General features: G+C 44.7%; 1 long non-coding RNA gene across 1 annotated transcript in view; it reads left to right on the top strand.

Annotated features, from left to right (window-relative positions):
- LOC107126973 (uncharacterized) overlaps positions 1-11,403 on the top strand; it is a 58,898-nt gene extending 47,495 nt beyond the window's left edge. The window contains exon 3 of the long non-coding RNA XR_012429124.1: positions 8,575-11,403. This is a non-coding gene — a long non-coding RNA (uncharacterized lncRNA). The remainder of the gene's footprint in view (positions 1-8,574) is intronic.
- The last annotated feature ends 1,998 nt before the right edge of the window (positions 11,404-13,401 follow it).

The raw sequence follows: 13,401 nt of genomic DNA, 5'->3' as shown, positions 1-13,401 counted from the left end.
GTTTGTTGCACCCATCATCCCATCATCTACATTAGGTGTTTCTCCTAACACTATCCCTGCTCTAGTCCCCCACCCCCTGACAGGCTCCAGTGTGTGATGTTCCCCTCCCTGTTTCCATGTATTCTCATTGTTCAACTCCCACTTATGAGTGAGAACATGCAGTGCTTGGTTTTCTGTTCCTGTGTTAGTTTGCTGAGAAGGATGGTTTCTAGCTTCATCTGTGTCCCTGCAAAAAACATGAACTCATCCATTTTTAAGGCTGCATAGTATTCCATGGTGTACATGTGCCACATTTTCGTTATCCAGTCTGTCATTGATGGGCATTTGGGTTGGTTCCAAGTCGTTGTTATTGTGAATAGTGCTGCAATAAACAAATGTGTGCATGTGTCTTTAAAGTAGAATGATTTATAATCCTTTGGGTATATACCCAGTAATGTGATTGATGGGCCAAATGGTATTTCTGGTTCTAGATCCTTGAGGAATTGCCACACTGTCTTCCACAATGGTTGAACTAATTTACACTCACACCAACAGTGTAAAAGCATTCCTATTTCTCCACATCCTCTCCAGCATCTGTTGTTTCCTGGCTTTTTAAGGATCACCATTCTAACCAGCTTGAGATGGTATCTCATTGTGGTTTTGATTTGCAGTTCCCTAATGACCAGTGATGATGAGTTTTTTTTCATATGTCTGTTGGCCACATAAATGTCTTCTTTTGAGAAGTGTCTATTCATATCCTTTGCCCACTTTTTGATAGAGTTGTTTGTTTTTGTCTTGTAAATATGTTTAAGTTCCTTGTAGATTCTGGATATTAGCCTTTGTCAGATGGATAGATTGCAAAAATTTTCTTCCATTCTGTAGGTTGTCTGTTCACTCTGATGATAGGTCCCTTTGCTGTGCAGAAGCCCTTTAATTAGATCCCCTGTGTCAATTTTGGCTTTCATTATCATTGCATTTGGTGTTTTGGTCATGAAGTCTTTGCCCATGCCTATGTCCTGAATGGCATTGCCTGGTTTTCTTCTAGGGTTTTATGGTTTTTAGGTCTTATGTTTAAGTCTTTAATCCATCTTGAGTTAATTTTTGTATAAGGTGTAAGGAAGGGGTCCAGTTTCAGTTTTCTGCATATGGCTAGCCAGTTTTCCCAACACCGTTTATTAAATAGGGAATCCTTTCCCCATTGCTTGTTTTTGTCAGGTTTGTCAAAGATCAGATGGCTGTAGATGTGTGGTGTTATCTCCGAGGCCTCTGTTCTGTTTCATTGTTCCATACATCTGTTTTGGTACCAGTACCATGCTATTTTGGTTACTGTAGCCTTGCAGTATAGTTTGAAGTCAGGTAGCATGATGCCTCCAATTTTGTTCTTTTTGCTTAGGATTGTCTCGGTTATACAGGCTCTTTTTTGGTGCTAAATGAAATTTAAAGTAGTTTTTTCTAATTCTGTGAAGAAAGTCAAGGGGGATAGCATCGAATCTGTAAATTACTTCAGGCACTATGGCCATTTTCACAATATTGATTCTTCCTATTTATGAGCATGGAATGTTTCTCCATTTATTTGTGTCCTCTCTTATTTCATTGAGCAGTTGTTTGTAGTTCTCCTTGAAGAGGTCCTTCACATCCCTTGTAAGTTGGATTCCTAGGTATTTTATTCTCTTTGTAGCAATTGTGAATGGGAGTTCACTCATGATTTGGCTCTCTGTTTGTCTATTATTGGTGTATAGGAATGCTTGTGATTTTTGCACATTGATTTTGTATCCTGACACTTTGCTGAAGTTGCTTATCAGCTTAAGGAGATTTTGGGCTGAGATGATGGGGTTTTCTAAATATACAATCATGTCATCTGCAAACAATTTGATATCCTCTCTTCCATTTGAATACTTTTCATTTCTTTTTCCTGCCTGATTGCCCTGATCAGAACTTCCAATACTATGTTGAATAAGAGTGGTGAGAGAGGGCATCTTTGTCTTGTGCTGCTTTTCAAAGGGAATGCTTCCAGCTTTTGCCCATTTAGTATGATATTGGCTGTGGCTTTGTCATAAATAGCTCTTCTTGTTTTGAGATATGTTCTAGCAATATGTAGTTTATTGAGAATTATTAGCATGAAGTGGTGTTGGATTTGATCAAAGGCCTTTTCTGCATCTATTGAGATAATCGTGTAGTTTTTGTCATTGGTTCTCTTTATGTGATGGATTATGTTTATTGATTTGTGTATGTTGAACCATCCTTGCATCCCAGGGATGAAGCAAACTTGATCATGGTGAATAAGTTTTTTGATATGCTGCTGGATTTGGTTTGCCAATATTTTATTGAGGATTTTCACATTGATGTTTATCAGGGATATTGGCCTGAAATTTTCTTTTTTTGTTGTATCTCTGCCAGGTTTTGGTAACAGAATGGTGCTGGCCTCATAAAATGAGTTAGGGAGGAGCTGCTCTTTTTCTATTGTTTGGAATAGTTTCAGGAGGAATGTCACCAGGTCCTCTTTGTACCTCAAATCGTAAAATCGACTGTGTAAAAATCGACTGTGAATCTCTCTGGTCCTGGGCTTTTTTTTTTTTGGTTTGTAGGCTATTAATTACTGCCATAACTTCAGAACTTGTTATTGGTCTATTCAAGGATTTGACTTCTTCCTGGTTTAGTCTTGGGAGGGTGTATGTGTCCAGGAATTATCCATGTCTTCTAGATTTTCTAGTCTATTTGCATAGAATTATTTATAGTATTCTCTGATGGTAGTTTGTATTTCTGTGGGATCAGTGGTGATATCCCCTTTATCAGTTTTTATTGTATCTATTTAATTCTTCTCTCTTTTCTTCTTTATGAGTCTGGCTAGCAGTCTATCTATTTTACTGATCTTTTCAAAAAACCAGCTCCTGGATTTATTGATTTTTTGAAGTGTCTTTTGTGTCTCTATCTCCTTCAGTTCTGCAATGATGTTAGTCATGTCTTGTCTTCTTTTGAATTCATTTGAATTTGTTTGCTCTTAGTTCTCTAGTTCTTTTAATTGCAATGTTAGGGTGTCAATTTTAGATCTTCCTGCTTTCTCCTTTAGGTATCTAGTGCTATAAATTTCCCTCTAAACACTGCTTTAGTTGTGTCCCGGAGATTCTGGTACATTGTGTCTTTGTTCTCATTGGTTTCAAAGAACTTATTTATTTCTGCCTTAATTTTGTTATTTACCCACTAGTCATTCAGGAGCAGGTTGTTCAGTTTCCATGTAATTGTGTGGTTTTGAGTGAGTTTCTTAATCCTGAGTTCTAATTTGATTGCACTGTGGTCTGAGAGACAGTTTGTTATGATTTCTGTTCTTTTACATTTGCTGAGGAGTACTCTACTTCCAATTATGTGGTCAATTTTGGAATAAGTGTGATATGATGCTGACAAGAATGTATAATTCTGTTGACTTGGGGTGGAGAGTTCTGTAGATGTCTACTAGGTCTGCTTGGTGCAGAGCTGAGTTCAATTCCTGGGTATCCTTGTTAACCTTCTGTCTCATTGATCTGTCTAATATTGACAGTGGGGTGTTAAAGTCTCCCATTATTGTGGTGTGGGAGTGTAAGTCTCTTTTTAGGTCTCTAAAGCCTTGCTTTATGAATCTGGGTGCTCCTGTGTTGGGTGCATATATATTTAGGATAGTTAGCTTGTTAAATTAATCCCTTTACCATTATGTAATGGCCTTCCTTGCCTCTTTTGATCTTTGTTGGTTTAAAGTCTGTTTTATCAGAGACTAGCATTGCAACCCCGGCTTTTTTTTTTTTTGCCTTCCATTTGCTTGGTAGATCTTCCTCCATCCCTTTATTTTGAGCCTATGTGTGTCTCTGCACGTGAGATGAATCTCCTGAACACAGCACACTGATGGGTCTTGTCTCTTTATCCAGTTTGCCAGTCTGTGTCTTTTACTTGGGGCATTTAGCCCATTTACATTTAAGGCTAACACTGTTATGTTTGAATTTGATCCTGCCATTATGATGTGAGCTGGTTATTTTGCCTGTTAGTTGATGCAGTTTCTTCACAGTGTCAATGGTCTTTACAATTTGGTATGTGTTTTGCAGTGGCTGGGACTGTTTTTTCCTTTCCATATTTAGTGCTTCCTTCAGGAGTTCTTGTAAGGCAGGCCTGGTGGTACAAAATCTCTCAGCATTTGCTTGTCTGTGTAGGATTTTATTTCTCCTTCGCTTATGAAACTTAGTTTGGCTGGATGATATACTGGGTTGAAAATTCTTTTCTTTAAGAATGTTGAATATTGGCCCCCACTCTCTTCTGGCTTGTAGAGTTTCTGAAGAGAGATCTGCTGTTAGTCTGATGGGCTTCCCTTTGTGGGTAACCCAACCTTTCTCTCTGGCTGCCCTTAACATTTTTTCTTCATTTCAACCTTGGTGAATCTGACGATTATGTGTCTTGGGGTTACTCTCCTTGAAGAGTATCTTTGTGGTGGTCTCTGTATTTCTTGAATTTAAATGTGGCCAGTCTTGCTAGGTTGGGGAAGTTCTCTGGGATAGTATCCTGAAGTGTGTTTTCCAACTTGGTTCCATTCTCCCCGTCACTTTCAGATACACCAATCAAACGTAGGTTTGGTCTTTTCACATAGTCCCACATTTCTTTCTTTTTTTTTTTTTTTTTGAGACGGAGTCTTGCTCTGTCGCCCAGGCTGGAGTGCAGTGGCCAGATCTCAGCTCACTGCAAGCTCCGCCTCCCGGGTTCACGCCATTCTCCTGCCTCAGCCTCCCGAGTAGCTGGGACTACAGGCGCCCGCCACCTCGCCCAGCTAGTTTTTTGTATTTTTTAGTAGAGATGGGGTTTCACCGTGTTCACCAGGATGGTCTCGATCTCCTGACCTCATGATCTGCCCGACTCGGCCTCCCAAAGTGCTGGGATTACAGGCTTGAGCCACCACGCCCGGCCAGTCCCACATTTCTTGAAGCCTTTGTCATTCTTTTTTCTCTAATCTTGTCTTCACACGTTAATTCATTAAGTTGATCTTCAATCTCTGATATCCTTTCTTCCACTTGATCAATTCGGTTATTGATACTTGTGTATGCTTCTCGAAGTTCTTGTGCTGTGTTTTTCATCTCCATCGGGTCATTTACGTTCTTCTCTAAAGTGGTTATTCTAGTTAGCAATTCGTCTAACCTTTTTTCAAGGTTCTTAGCTTCCTTGCATTGGGTTAGAACATGCTCCTTTAGCTCGGAGGAGTTTGTTATTACCCACCTTCTGAAGCCTACTTCTGTCAATTCATTACACTCATTCTCCATCCAGTTTTGTTCTCTTGCTGGCGAGGAGTTGTGATCCTTTGGAGGAAGAGGCATTCTGGTTTTTGGAATTTTCAGGCTTTTTGTGATTTTTCCTCATCTTCATGGAGTTATCTACCTTTGGTCTTTGATGTTCATGATCTTTGGATGGGGTTTTGGCATGGACGTCCTTTTTGTTGATGTTGATGCTATTCATTTCTGTTTGTTAGTTTTCCTTCTAACAGTCAGGCCTGTCTGCTGCAGGTCCACTGAAGTTTGCTGGAGGTTCACTCCAGACCCTGTTTGCCTGGGTATCACCAGTGGAGGCTGCAGAATAGCAAAGATTGCTGCCTATTCCTTCCTCTGGAAGCTTAATCCCAGAGGGGCACCTGCCTCATGCCAGCAAGAGTTCTCCTGTATGAGGTGGCTGTCGACCCCTGCTGGGGGGTGTCTCCCTGTCAGGAGGCAGGGACCCACTTGAGGAGGCAGTCTGTCCCTTAGCAGGGCTCAAATGCTCTGCTGGGATATCCACTGCTTTCTTCAGAGCTGGCAGGCAGGAACATTTAAATCTACTGAAGCAGTGCCCACAGCTGCCCCTTCTCCCAGGTGCTCTGTCTCAGGGAGATGGGAATTTTGTCTATAATCCCCTGACTGGGGTTGCTGCCTTTCTTTCAGAGATGCCATGCCCAGTGAGGAAGAATCTAGAGAGGCAGTCTGGCTACACAGCTTTGTTGAGCTGCAGTGTGCTCCACACAGTTCAAACTTCCTGGCAGCTTTGCTTACACTGTGAGGGGAAAACTGCCTACTCAAACCTCAGTAAAGGTGGATGCCCCTCCCCCCACCAAGCTGAGTACCCAGGTTGACTTCACACTGCTGTGCTGGCAGGGAGAATTTCAAGCCAGTAGATCTTAGCTTGCTGGTCTCTGTGGGTGTGGGATCCACTGAGCTAGACCACTTGGCTCCCTGGCTTCAGCCTCCTTTCCAGGGGAGCAAACTGTTCTGTCTTGCTGGCACTCTAGGCACCACTGGGGTACAAAAAAAAAACTCCTGCAGCTAGATTGTTGTCTGCCCAAATAGCTGCCCATTTTTGTGCTTGAAACCCAGGGCCCTAGTGGTGTAGGCACCTGAGGGAATCTCCTGGTCTGCAGGTTGCGAAGATCATGGGAAAAGTGTAATATCTGGGCTGGAGTGCACCATTCCTCAGGGCACAGTCCCTCACAGCTTCACTTGGATAGGAGAGGGAGTTCCCTCACCCCTTGCACTCCCTGGGTGAAGTGATGCCCCACCCTGTCTAACCAGTGCCAATGAGATGAGCCGGGTACCTCAATTGGAAATGCAGAAATCACCCAGCTTCTGCATTGATCTCACTGGGGGCTGCAGACCGGAGCTGTTCCTGTTTGGCCATCTTGCCAGCCACCTGTACCTTGACAAGGTATTTTAAACAGCGAAATATTTTTTTCTTGTCTAAGATGACGCACATGCACACAGAGCACAAAGAACATACACATAGCACACACACACGCGCGCGCACACACACACAGGCAGATGGATGACTTTCTAAAGCATCCAAGCTTGGGATTGTCATCATAATTAATAAGGGGACATGTTCAGGGTGAGAAAGCACATGGGAGCCGTTCATGTGCAGTGCGTCATGTGAGACGGATTCCTCCCTGACCTGTTTTTAAAAATCTGTTCCAACGAGCCCAGCGGGAGCAAGGGGCAGGCCCAGCTGCCCGCAAGTCAGGGCAACCAATGTCATGTGCTTGTGTTAGAAGAAAGAAAGCAAACCCAAGAACCCAGCCATCACTTGCTCTGATCCAACTCTGTGGTAGCTACTCATGAACATTTAATGGTGATTAGTTTGTTCTTCCCTGGAATCTCTGATAGGAAACCTGTTGGCAGAGCTGCAAACAATAGCTTAAAAAGACTACACCTCTAGAGAGAACAGCCTGGCCACTGAAGGGGTTTCTTCTCTCTGTCCTTCTGATTAGCCTTGTATTTTCCATCTGACAGTGTTGCGTACAATGTGCCTTTTCTGTTCCTGCTCATTCTTGGATGGTGTGTCAGTCTGTTTTCACACTACTATAAAGAACTACCCGAGACTGGGTAACTTATAAAGAAAAGAGGTTAAATTGACTCAAAATTCCACAGGCTATACAGGAAGTATGGTTGTGGAGACCTCAGGAAACTTACAATCATGGTGGAAGGGCAAAGGGGAATCAAGCACCTTCTTCACAGCTTGACAGGTGAGAGAGAAGGGGGAACTGCCACACACTTTTAAGCCATCAGATCTCCTGAGAACTCACTCACTATCATGAGAACAGCAAGGGGGAAATCTACCTCCGTGATCCAATCACCTCCCACCAGGCCCCTCCGCCAGCACTGGGGATGATAATTCGACAAGAGATTTGGGTGGGGACACAAGAGCCAAACCATGTCAGATGAGTAGTCTGTCAAGCACCATCTTCCCGTTTGTTTCTTCTGCCAGATGATGTTTCTGCTGTTAGTATTGCTTGAAGACAGATGGGGTTCCTGGAGAGCCAGTGCCCAGTTGGTGGTCAGGAAGTGGGGCCCAGAGAATGTGGGCCAAAGGGTAGAAGCCCTGGGCTGGAGAAAGGTTATGGGTGACACTGTGCCCAGAGAGGAGAAGGCCCTCAGAAAAATTCTGTAGGAAATCCAATGCTTCAAAGGGCTAGAGGAACACAAGGGAATCCTTTCATCACAGAAGGCTATCAATCTTATAGTTTTTTTTGTTTGTTTGTTTGCTTGTTTTTTTAAAGGCCAGGTGTGGTGGCTCACATCTGTAATCCCAGCACTTTGGGAGGCCAGAGTGGGTGGATTGCTTGAGGGCAGGAATTTGAGACCCGCCTGGGCAACACGGCAAAACCCCATTTCTACAAAAAATAAAAAAAATAGCTGGATGTGGTGGCGTGTGCCTGTAGTCTTGGCTACTCCAGAGGCTGAGGTGGAAGGATCTCTTGAGCCCAGGAGGTCAAGAATGCAGTGAGTTGTGATCACACCACTGCCCTCCAGCCTGGGCAACAGGAGACCCTGTGTCAAAATTAACTAACTAATTAATTAATCAATATATGAAAAGAAAAAAAAAAAAGGTTGGAGGAGACCCCAGAAGGAGGAAGACAGTTGACTTTTATTTGTTTTAAAAATTAAAAACAAAGAATGCAAAATATTGGCTTTAAAAAGTCTTTCATTTATGGCTGGTTAAGGAAGTGGCTGTGAGGAAAAGGAAATAGACGTTAAGATGTTGGGAAAATGTGACAGCTTGTGAAGGATGAGCTCAGTTCGGGCACACATTGGGCAATCCCATGAGTCCCAAACACATCTTTACTTTCAGGACCTCGAAGAAGGCAAGTGCAGCACCTGCATGAAACAGAAGGAATCTTTGTAAGCTTTGGCGTTTTCAGAGCAGTGCAAAAGAAAGAAGAGCCTGGCTCAGGACAGAGGCCTGGGAGCCTGCAGTCAACAGGTCAGAAGGAAAAGTGCCCCAAAAGCAGTGTAGCCCAGGGCCAAGGCTGGAAAGGTAACTATGTGAGGGTGGACTCTGAAGTCCAGTGGGAGTGCTCCCTGCCCCAGGCCCACCCTCACCCCGTGCACCAGAACATTCACACCCTCTTCACCTCCTTGGTCTTGGTCCCTAGAGGTCCAGCATCCTTATGCCTTTTTCCCTCTTTACCTCTGTCCCCATGACAGGCCCCAAACTCAGAGACCATTCCTCATCTTCTGTCCTCTTATGCACATTCTATTCAGAATGTCACATTTTCCAGCCCCACCTCCTCTTCTCCCCTGCTTCTCTTGAAACTTCTGTGCTCTCTGGAACTCACTGCCAGTCATCAGCAAAATCCCCAACTCTGCACTTTTTCCCTGAATGCTCCCTTTCCCTTGCTGAAACTTGCTCTGCTGAGGACAAGCAATGGCCTGTTCAGTTTCTCAGTATGGTAGTGACTCTCCCCACCCTCCACTCCCAAATCTAATAATTCTTTTCCCTTTTTGCTGTCCCTTAAACCCCTCATCTTCTCCTTTCCCAGCCTAAAGTCCATGGTCAGTCATAATTACTCCCCAGTCTGCATCTCAAGCTCGGAATTCTTTCCTAAGCTAGAACCAAGTATCCAATTGCCTACTTGACATCTCCACTTGGACATCTGATAGGTTCTTCAGACTTCAGCATGTCCAAAGTCAAGCTTATGCTCTTTCCCAACAGCTTTTCCTGCAGTCTCCCTGGTTTCAGTAATTGCTCAGGTCAAGACACTTGATGTCATCTTTAGGTCTTTTATATCTAACAATCTGTCAACAAATCCCATTGGCCCCACCTTAAAATATATCCTGGATTTGACCACATCTCTCACTCTACCATCACACATTGGTCCAGGCTACCAATATCTCTTGCCTGGGTTCCATAGTAGCCTCCTGCTCTTTTATGCTATTCCCATAGCAGCCAGCCACCTGCTAAACTAAGACATGCCATGTTTCCCCACATCTCAAAACACACCCGTGGCTTCCTGCACCACTCAGAGGAAAAGCCAGGTTCTTCCTCTTCCTGCAAGGACCTAGCTGGTCTGATTTCCAGCCCCACCCTACTCTGGGCTCACCTCTGTCTCTTTCTCCCTGTACTCCACTGCAGCCACACTGCTCCCCCCTGCTCTTGCTCGTGAGGTCAGGAGTTGACCTCCACCCCTGGCTTTTGCGCTTGCTTTTCCTGCTGCTGGGATCCTCTCTCCAGTCCTTCCTGTCGTAAACCTTCTGAAAGACTCCTGGCCTGGCTGGACCACCCCTCAGACTACCTCTCTTCTCCCCTGCTCTGTTGTTTCTCTTTGTCACTGCCCAACATGCTGTATCTGCTACACGCTGTATCTTGGCTGCATTTTATCCTAGTTACTGTTTTTCCATCTACTCTAAGAAGGCAGGGATTTTAATCGATTCTGTTTACTGCTGAGTCCCCATTGCCCTGAATAGTGCCTGGCACACAGTTGTTGAATAAATGAATGAATACCTGAGGCTCTGGGAGGGTCATTGGTGAAAGTGCAGAAGAGGAAGGTGGAGGGGTCATGTAAATGTGACAGGACTGGGCTTCAGAGGGAGTGGGGACACAGAGGAGAGCCGGGAATCCCGGCTGTTTGAGACCAGGACCAACTTTCTGGTTATCATTATATCCCCAGCACCTGGCACACAACTGGGCCCCCAGCAGCTGCTCGGAAATATCTATTGAATAGAAGAATGTGTTTTGTTCAGATTGGAGATACCTGAACAAGGATGAACGCAAAATTAATCACTGCTGTTGATTTCATAACCTTCCTATAACCTGAGGTTACACAGAAGTTTATCACCTGGGTGTCCCCTTGCTATGTCACCTTATTATTTACTATTTACTCCTGTATAAACTTCATTCATGTCTGCTGGGCACAGTGGCTCGTGCTTGTAATCCCCGTGCTTTGGAAGATGGAGGCAGGAGGATCACTTGAGGCCAGGAGCTCGAGATCAGCCTGGGCAATATAGTGAGACCCCCGTCTCCACAAAAAGTTAAAAAACGAGTTGCCCCTGGGGTGCATGACTGTAGTTCCAGCTACTCAGGAGGCTGAGGCTGAAAGGTTGCTTGAACCCAGGAGATTGAGGCTGCAGGGAGTTCCAGCTCACCTACCCCCAAATCTCAGTAAATCCCTGAGGCCTAAGTTCTCTGAGTTACGTCTCTCACTAAGTTCTCAGGCCTGCTAACTCTGTGCCTGACATGCGTTGGAATGGTCTCGGTGCTGTTCTCATCCTGCGGAGACCACTGTACCCTATTGGTACAGAGTGGCATGCACAGCAGGCTCATCCTGAAGTTAGGGGTTTCATCACAGTTCAAGATGTTAACACATTTAAGTGGAAAATTCGGTATCCTTCTTCCTAAAAGTCCCTTGGTCACCCCTCCTCTACCCCTCAGGATTTCACAGTGCCCACTTCTCTCCTCAGGCCACACATAGACACAGCCTGGCCCACAGCTATAGCTCTCCTCTTTGGGTCTGGTGAGAAGTTCCCTGGGATGCCTTTATTTGCAGTGTCATTAAGGTAAAGGCATTGAATTAAAGGAGTTGAAATAAAAAAACAGCTTTCCGAGACCTGGACACTAAGACCAGGTCTCGGAAAGCTGTTTTTTTATTTCAGTTAACCAAGTGTGATTTGAATTGTGACAACATGGTTTGGGATTATCTCAATTAAATGTTTTATGAAAACAATTTCCAGTTAAAGTCATTAGAAAATTGCTTCCTTCTCAACCCAGATGTGTGATGGGAAACGGAGAAGAACAACAGAAATGGGCGTCACCTTACCCATCAGATAATAATCCAGACCACAAGCCCCACTCATCCCAGCTAATTCTGCCACTGCAGATTTAGGAGACAAAGTAAGAGCGGGCCGGGCACTGGACTGGGGGCTCAGCTATTTGCGCTCACTAGGCAATGGGGAGTGGGAAGAAATTAAGGCTACAAGAAAATCTGCCTCACACCTCACCTCCATCGTACTCTTTTTAGGAATCAAGTTGCAAATAGCCATTGCCCCTAAGATCAGGCTTTGGTTAGTAGAACTAGCTAGAACTAGCAGGCCTCCCAGCCTGCCTCCAGGGAACCCCTAGCCCGGGGAGTAGCCGGTACATGAAGCTACTGCTTGCACATCAACAGCCGTTGTCCTCTAGAACACCTAAGGCAGTGGCTCTCACCAACAAGGTCGGCATCAGCAGCACCTGGGAACTTGTTAGATATGTAAATTCTCAAACCCCACCCCAGACCTACTAAATCAGAAACTCTAGGAATGGGGCTCGGGAATCTGCGCTTGAAGAAGCCCTACAGGGATGCTGATGCATGCTCAAATTTGAGAACCACGGAACTGAGAATCTGTTGGGTATTCTGTACAGCTTATATACAAAGTCAGGCCTGCATACACTGTATGGTGAAATCTGTTCAATCATTTTCACGTGATGGAAAAACAATTCAAAACCTTAATTGTGCTTATTTACAAAGACGAACAGAAAGGCACTGAGAAGATGCTGGATGGTACTGCTTTAAACCCCGTGGTGCTGGACCATTGTGGCAATGGTCTGTCCATGTCTTCAGGGGTGAGGTGCTGGCAAGGTTAGCCCTCTAATACCCAGCAAAGGACATGCAAGTAAATAAATAAGGGCCCTGAACGTGAAATGAGGGCCCAGGTTTTTTGCAAAGCTCCAGGTTTTTTGCTTAGAACTATTTACTTTTAGTTGTACTTTACAGAAGTTGAGGAGTTGATGCCTCGGACCCCAGAAGTCTCCGTGCCTGATTCTATGCTAACATCCCTGTGTCTCACAATCCTCCATTTTATAAACGAGAAAACTGACAACACTAACTTTTTATATTTTTATTTATGTGATTTTTTGAGACAGAGTCTTGCTCTGTCATCCAGGCTGGAGTGCAGTGGTGCGATCTCAACTCACTGCAACCCTTGCCTCCCAAGTTCAAGCAATTCTCCTGCCTCAGCCTCTCGAGTAGCTGGGATTACAGGCACATGCCACCACCCCTGGCTAATTTTTGTATTTTTGGTGGAGATGGGGTTTCACCATATTGGCCAGGCTGGTCTCAAACTCCTGACCTCTGGTGATCTGCCCACTTTGGCCTCCCAGAGTGCTGGGATTACAGGCATGAGCCACCATGCCCAGCTATTTTTTATTTTTTAGAGACAGGGTTTCACTCTGTCATCCAGGCTGGAGTGCAATAACATGATCATAGTTCACTGTAACCTTGAACTCCTAGGTTCAAGCAATCCTCCTGCCTCAGCCTCCTGAGTAGCTGGAACTACAGGCATGCACCACCATGCCTGGCTCATTTTAACTTTTTTTTTTTTTTTTTTTTTTGTAGAGACAGGGTCTCACTATGTTGCCCAGGCTGGTCTCGAACTCCTGGTCTCAAGTGATCCTCCTACCCCCACCTTCCGAAGCATTGGGATTACAGGCGTGAGCCACCGTGCCCAATAGATGTTAATTAAGTTCTTACAGGTAGTTAGTGGTGGAGCTGGAATTCACTCCAGATGTGTCAAAGTCCCAAACTCCTGCTCTCGCCTGTTATACTCCACCTCCCTCTGATGAGAAGAGGTAAGTAGGATTTACAGATAAGCACACGAGAAGCAGGGGAAGATGCTAAGGCAAAGAAGGGGCCCGAACGCCACC

This window comes from Macaca fascicularis, chromosome 1 (genome assembly GCF_037993035.2).
Source record: "Macaca fascicularis isolate 582-1 chromosome 1, T2T-MFA8v1.1".
Taxonomy (NCBI): Eukaryota; Metazoa; Chordata; class Mammalia; order Primates; family Cercopithecidae; genus Macaca; species Macaca fascicularis.
This window is presented reverse-complemented; position numbering and strand designations above follow the sequence as displayed.